Here is a 6000-nt window from a genome sequence, read left to right as displayed (position 1 = left end):
GTTATACATCAATTGGTGTTTTAAGTATAAACTTGATATTTGATTATTTCTATAGCTTGAGTTCTTAATTATATTGCTCCAAGAGAAACACTTCAAGGATAAAGATTAATTACTTTTAGTGTTGCTTCATATTTGTTATGCCGTAGACAATGCTTATTTTAAGTAAGTGGAAACAGATGTATAACAATTGATTAAATTAAATTAAACAAGCAAGTAGGGAATGAAATACACATGGCTATTTTCAAGGCGAGATATTGTAAACATTAATTAAGCAGCTGGAAATCAATAACTACACAAAACTATTCCCTCTTCCCAATTTTATGAAATGGAAGGAGCCCTAGTGTTTTCAACCACGATGTTGTTATTTATATCTTGCAGAGGTATAAATAAGGGGTGCCCACAACCAGGCCAGCCATGATATGGATGCAGCCAGCTTATCTGGGCTGTTCCGAATCCAGTCAAGACCTAAGAATCATGATGTAGCACCACTGTCATACTGCTCATTGAATCCCAAAAGAGAATGACTTGTCTGAAGTGAATCATTTTCAGAACTAATTAACAAAAATAACCTTCCATTCCCCTTCTGGATAAAATTAAGTCCTTTAATATAAAATAAGGGATGGCCAGTGCCTTTCCAGTGCTGAATTGCCATGCAAGACTACTGTAAATTTTGTGTGTATAAGGATAAAACAGAAAGGGGAGAAATGGAATTGCAAAATTTTCTACGTGTTTTACGGACAAGAGTATGGCATGTCATGGGGTCTGGATAGATGCAAGCTGCCTGGATAGATGGAGTTATTCCACTTGACATAAATAATTAGAAATTGTTTGGAACATAGGCTGGACTATGCCCACCTTTCCCTCCCCACATCTTTCTACCACCATCATCTCCTCTCTCTGCTGCTCTCACAGGGAACCATAAAAATACTGTTCCTGATGAGGATGACTTAAAGAAGCAACTGAGGGAGCAGGGAGGAGGCTTTTCTCTCCTGGCTTTACAGATATGAGGATTTTATTTCGGGTTGTAAAGTCATCCAGAGGTTTAAGTGGAAGGCTAGATTTACTATCACCACAGAACCTTCAGCAGGGACCTACACTGCTGTTTTCACAAAGTCTGTGTTTGGTCCTTCTTGCACAGGAGCATTCATGACAGTGGCTGTAGGAAGTGGGTACTCTGCTATTACTCTTCTACAAGGTCTTCACAGAGGTTTGCTTGCAGCTAGAAACTCGTGGTGTTTGGTTTAAACTTGCATCATACCTTTGGTGGATGAGAGTTTATATAATGAAAAAAGGGTTCAGTTCAATTTGTTTTCAAAACTTACTTGCTGGAAGATCTGTCTGCCTTTTCTGTTGTGTTTCCTGTTATCTGCTGAACAAAAATCAGTCCTCTGTGATTTCACTGGACCACTAAAAAAGAGATGCAGCTCTCACTTGCCTCTGCAAAATTTCCTTATATTAGCAATTATTGTTCTGATGTTTCATCATCGATAAGTAGGAAACCTACCAAAAATGGGTGTTTAATTAAACTACAGGCAAAGAGGCATTTGATGGTTGGACACTGCTTGAGCTGAATGTAATTGAATGTCTTTCTTAATGTAATTGAAATAGATACCGACCACTGCATATCACCTTCACAAACATTCCTCTCTACAACATCTTCCAGGCATTGTTCTCTTCATATAACCCAAATGGTCTCTTTTCCCTATGCTATTACTTCAGAAAAGATGTTTCCTCAATGCCTTGCGGGCTAAAATTGTAGTGCTGGAAGTGAATATGTTCATGATTACTCTCAAGGGAAGAAAAGTTGCCCAGTTCATTCTGGTTGTGTCAAAATTCTGTCTGGACATCAGAAATTATATTGCATTAGCTGATTCACCAAGCACATTTTCTGTGTATAGAGGCAGTGCTACTTATTCTAATGGCTGCCTCATTAGAAATATCTTTCTAGAAAGGTACAAAATTTGCCTTTCTGAGACAATGGAGAGTTTAATCTCCTGAGGTCCAGACTCCACTGAAGTCACTCTTCAGGGAGAGTTTCCAGTTTTTATGTTGTGTTGGGAAATTACCTTTGTGCCATCTTGGCCCCATTAAACCAGGGGGAGTTTTCCCTTGGACTGCAGTAGAATTAGGGTGTTGTGCACTCTATAATAATTGAACTGGAAATTATAGGAGCACAATCTTCCTTTGCCCTATTAAAGAGTTTAACAACTTGCTAGGAGCAAGGTTCTGCAGACAAGGAATTTGTGCAAGTATTTGAACAAATCCCACATGAAGTAAAGCTTGTATGTCTTGAATGAATGAAATGTAATGCACTCATGCTGGGCTCAGTGTTCAGCAGCTGGCTGTCAAACCTTCAGCTGGGCTCAGCTCTTGACATTAGAGGAGGAATGGATAGAATGCTAATAACCAGTGCACCTTTTTGGTGCAAACTTGAAATGCAAGCACTGAAATTAAGGGGAATTTTAGACTTGATTTCAATGGAAGCAGAGTTTCTTCCTCAAATTCCACCCAGCATGGAGAGGATTTTCTTTCTTTTCTCCCTTTGAAATATTTTGTGCTATCTCCTTTGTACCATCACCTGTAATGGAAGACGTCATCACAGAGGACACCCCCATGCTCTGAAGAGGAGACAGCGATCTGTTTAGTCTTAAGAACCAAGTGAGGACCATTAACACACTTCTTTCCTCCTTCCCATCATTTTACTGTATGAGCTGGATTCCCTTCATATTGCTGTATGAAAGTTGAGGGATGTGGGATGAAGCCAAAGGCAAAAGCTCTGCACAACCACTGCGACTGATGTAGCTCCACTGCTGTCCTCTGGGCAGCCTGGGATTTCTCATGGTTCACCATGGGATGCAACATCCCCTTTTTTCCCCTCAGCCCTTAGCACAGCTATGCTCCTCAGGAGGCAGAAAGCTCTCACTCTGACACCTTCTCTCAGTGATACAGCTTTGTAGGGGTCTTTTGAGCAAGCTGTTAAGGACAGAGACATTCAAATAAGTGGCCCTTAAGATGATTAGATGTTTGGATTTGCTTCATTGGTTAACACAACATGGGTCTCTCCAACATCTTTCTTATAGCTCCTTTATTGTGCAAGTAAAAATATTTTCTCAAAATCCCCAGAATTGCAACTTATATTCACAACAGATATATATATATGTGTACATATTCTATGTGTATATATAGAGATATATAAAAATCCACAAAAACAACTGCTTTCTTCAAAAGCATATCCTGATAGGAAAACCACAGTTCTTAGCCCGACATCATCATATGATGGCCATCAGGGCTCTGACTGGGTCAACCAGGTGATCAGGGAAGGACTTACATTGGACAATGACGATACCCAGAATGAAGTAGCAAGAGAGTGGCATGTAGAAGACTGCTTCCTTGAACTCTCATCCTCTGTGATCTCTAGCCAGCATCAATCTATTAGGATTTCTCATCTATTGAAATTTTCAAGACTGTAAATATGGAACATTAGGTTTATCTTAAAGCTCTTCTCCAGTCTAACTGATTCTACAACTCTACAATTCTATGATCTCTGCCGATGCCCTGCCTTGGGACCCAAGCCAGCCACAAACCATAATTCCATCAGCACTCATTGCACAGTGGGGCAGGGACCAGCAAAGAATTTGTGTTGTTGCTATAACATGAAGAATGAAGGGCGAGCAGTATTTTTTTCAAGATGCTTGCAACAAGCTAGAAATTCCCAGAGAAGCTAAGAGGAGGCAGTATTTACCTTCCCTGAATTTCATTGAAAACCCTCCCACGGAGATGGCTTCTGCTCCTTGCTTGTTTCCTGCCCTGGGTTGAAAGGTTTGGGCTCTAGTTTCAAACAAGCCTAGTTTGTTCCTCTTTTAATAAAGTTAACACATGCTGCAATAGCCTTTGTCAGGAAAGTTCACAAATATCATCTCAGATGTCTCATCTCTTTGCCAACCTGCTGCAAGGCACAGATAGGCCCAGGGACAGCCCGAGTTTGCTAATGAGTCTCTGTCATTAGCCTGATACATAAACACATGTTGTAGGCACCAGTGTTTCTCACACCCATGCATGTAATTTCCAGTCAGAGAAGTTGTTTTCTTCCCAGGTTCTCAGTCTTGTAAAACAAAGCAGCCAGCACGGAGGGCGTTAGAAAGGAGAGTAAACACAGCCGTGTTTTAGAAGCTATTTAGTATTTTAAGCTCCAAGTGCAGGCTGGCTGTGATGTTGTTTGAAAATATAATGCTCAGAGGCATAGTTATAAATGTTGTAATCTTTTCAAGTCAATAGTGTTTTAGCAAAAAGACCTTGTGTGTCAATGCACGAAAGACACGGGTTCAGCATCTAATTAACTACAGTAAGAAGTTCGACGGTAGGGTAAGGAACAGCAGCAGTGCTCCAGGAAAAGCAGGACCATGACAGATCTAATGCCCCTGAAAAGGGAAGGAGAGAGATATTTCTCAGAGATAAAGGGCAACTTTCACCTCACCCCACCTTACTCCATGCTTCGTAAGAGCAATGCATTTAAGGAGAAGCACAATTTAGATGAGCCAGAGGTCATCTGCTACTGCTTTGTCCCAGGTCTCGCTGGAATACAGTTTTCCACCACCATCTGCCATTTGCCGGGTTTTTACATCTGTCTTTCCCTAAAAGTAACCCCCACAAAGCCCTGTGACATAAGGATCGATGAAAACTGTGGACCAGAGCCTTAAGGAGCATCAAACTTGAAAGATTTTCTCCCTCATTTAAAGCCATGTCTTTTTCTTACCTTGTTTTCTCCTGGCTTACTCCTCCTGAAGTAAGCAGGAATACTTGGTTATAGACTAGATACATCAATAAAGTGTTAAATTACCTACCTAAATTCAAAAGCATCGGTTAATCTAAAATCAATTTCATGTCAATTTAGCATGATATTTTTTTCCTTCCGCTTTGCACAAGGATCCTTGGCATGACATTCTGCATCTTGACATGGAAATTCTCTTTGCCATTCTAAATGAATTCAATCTCTTCCAGCTTTTTAGGTCTCCTTCACAACCCCCCTAACCTTTGCAGGGGAAAGACGTTTGCATGAGAGCCATCTGTCAGAGTAGATACAAATCCCAGACTTCTCTGGGCCTTAGAGAGTGCTCCAGCCTTGAAGGCTTTGCTCAGCATTACAACAAACACAGATGGTTTCCCTCTTGGACGCAGGACAAATGTGCTGCCTTTCAGGATGTGGCAATTTTTTCTCAATAAAGCCTCTGTTAAAAAAACACGCATGTGAGCTACCTATATGTTTGGGACTATGATAAATGCACCTTATGCCACTATAAGCATATTCTTTTATATATAATGGAAAATGTAAATTTTTGTATTCATTTGTAGGAAAAGTTAGGCACTCTGAGTGCAGATTTCAATCTATTGCACTTTTAACCTCTGCAACTTAAAGGGAAAACACCAAAGGCAAGTGTTGACCGTACTTTAAGCAATCTGTTTGATACAAAATATCAACATGGCACTTTAATCTGTTGATTGAACTTCTCTGGCTGCAAAGTAACTAATTTAATCAACCATAGTCTGTTTTATGCCTATGACAACATTTATGACATGACTAAACAAATAAATTGGTCCTCAAATGATACAATTCTTTAATTCTTCAAGTATGAACTTACTCTGGGCATGCACAAGCATGCCGAGACTTGGGAGTTAGCATAAACCTGGACCAGACTTTCTGTACCATGCAGTTCACTTTCATGCAGAAATAAGCATTGCAGGCTGGAGGTGTGCTCAGGCACATCAGGATAGTGTGAGCCCTGAGTATGCATATCTGGAGAGAGTATTATCTTGGATGTAACCACATGTTACTGCATAGAGAAGCCACTCAGAGCTGGATCATTAATAGTTTTCAGATGCTTAAGACCCATTAGATTGAAAGCACCCTTCCATTCCACCTTATCAGCAGTGAAACATCTCCCTATATACCTTTGATCGTACACTAGTTTTTAATATCTTTCATGGTCTTCTGCAGTAGATATA

The sequence above is a fragment of the Apaloderma vittatum genome, unplaced genomic scaffold (assembly GCF_000703405.1).
Source record: "Apaloderma vittatum isolate BGI_N311 unplaced genomic scaffold, ASM70340v1 scaffold33873, whole genome shotgun sequence".
Lineage (NCBI taxonomy): Eukaryota > Metazoa > Chordata > Aves > Trogoniformes > Trogonidae > Apaloderma > Apaloderma vittatum.
Note: the sequence above shows the minus strand (reverse complement) of the source record.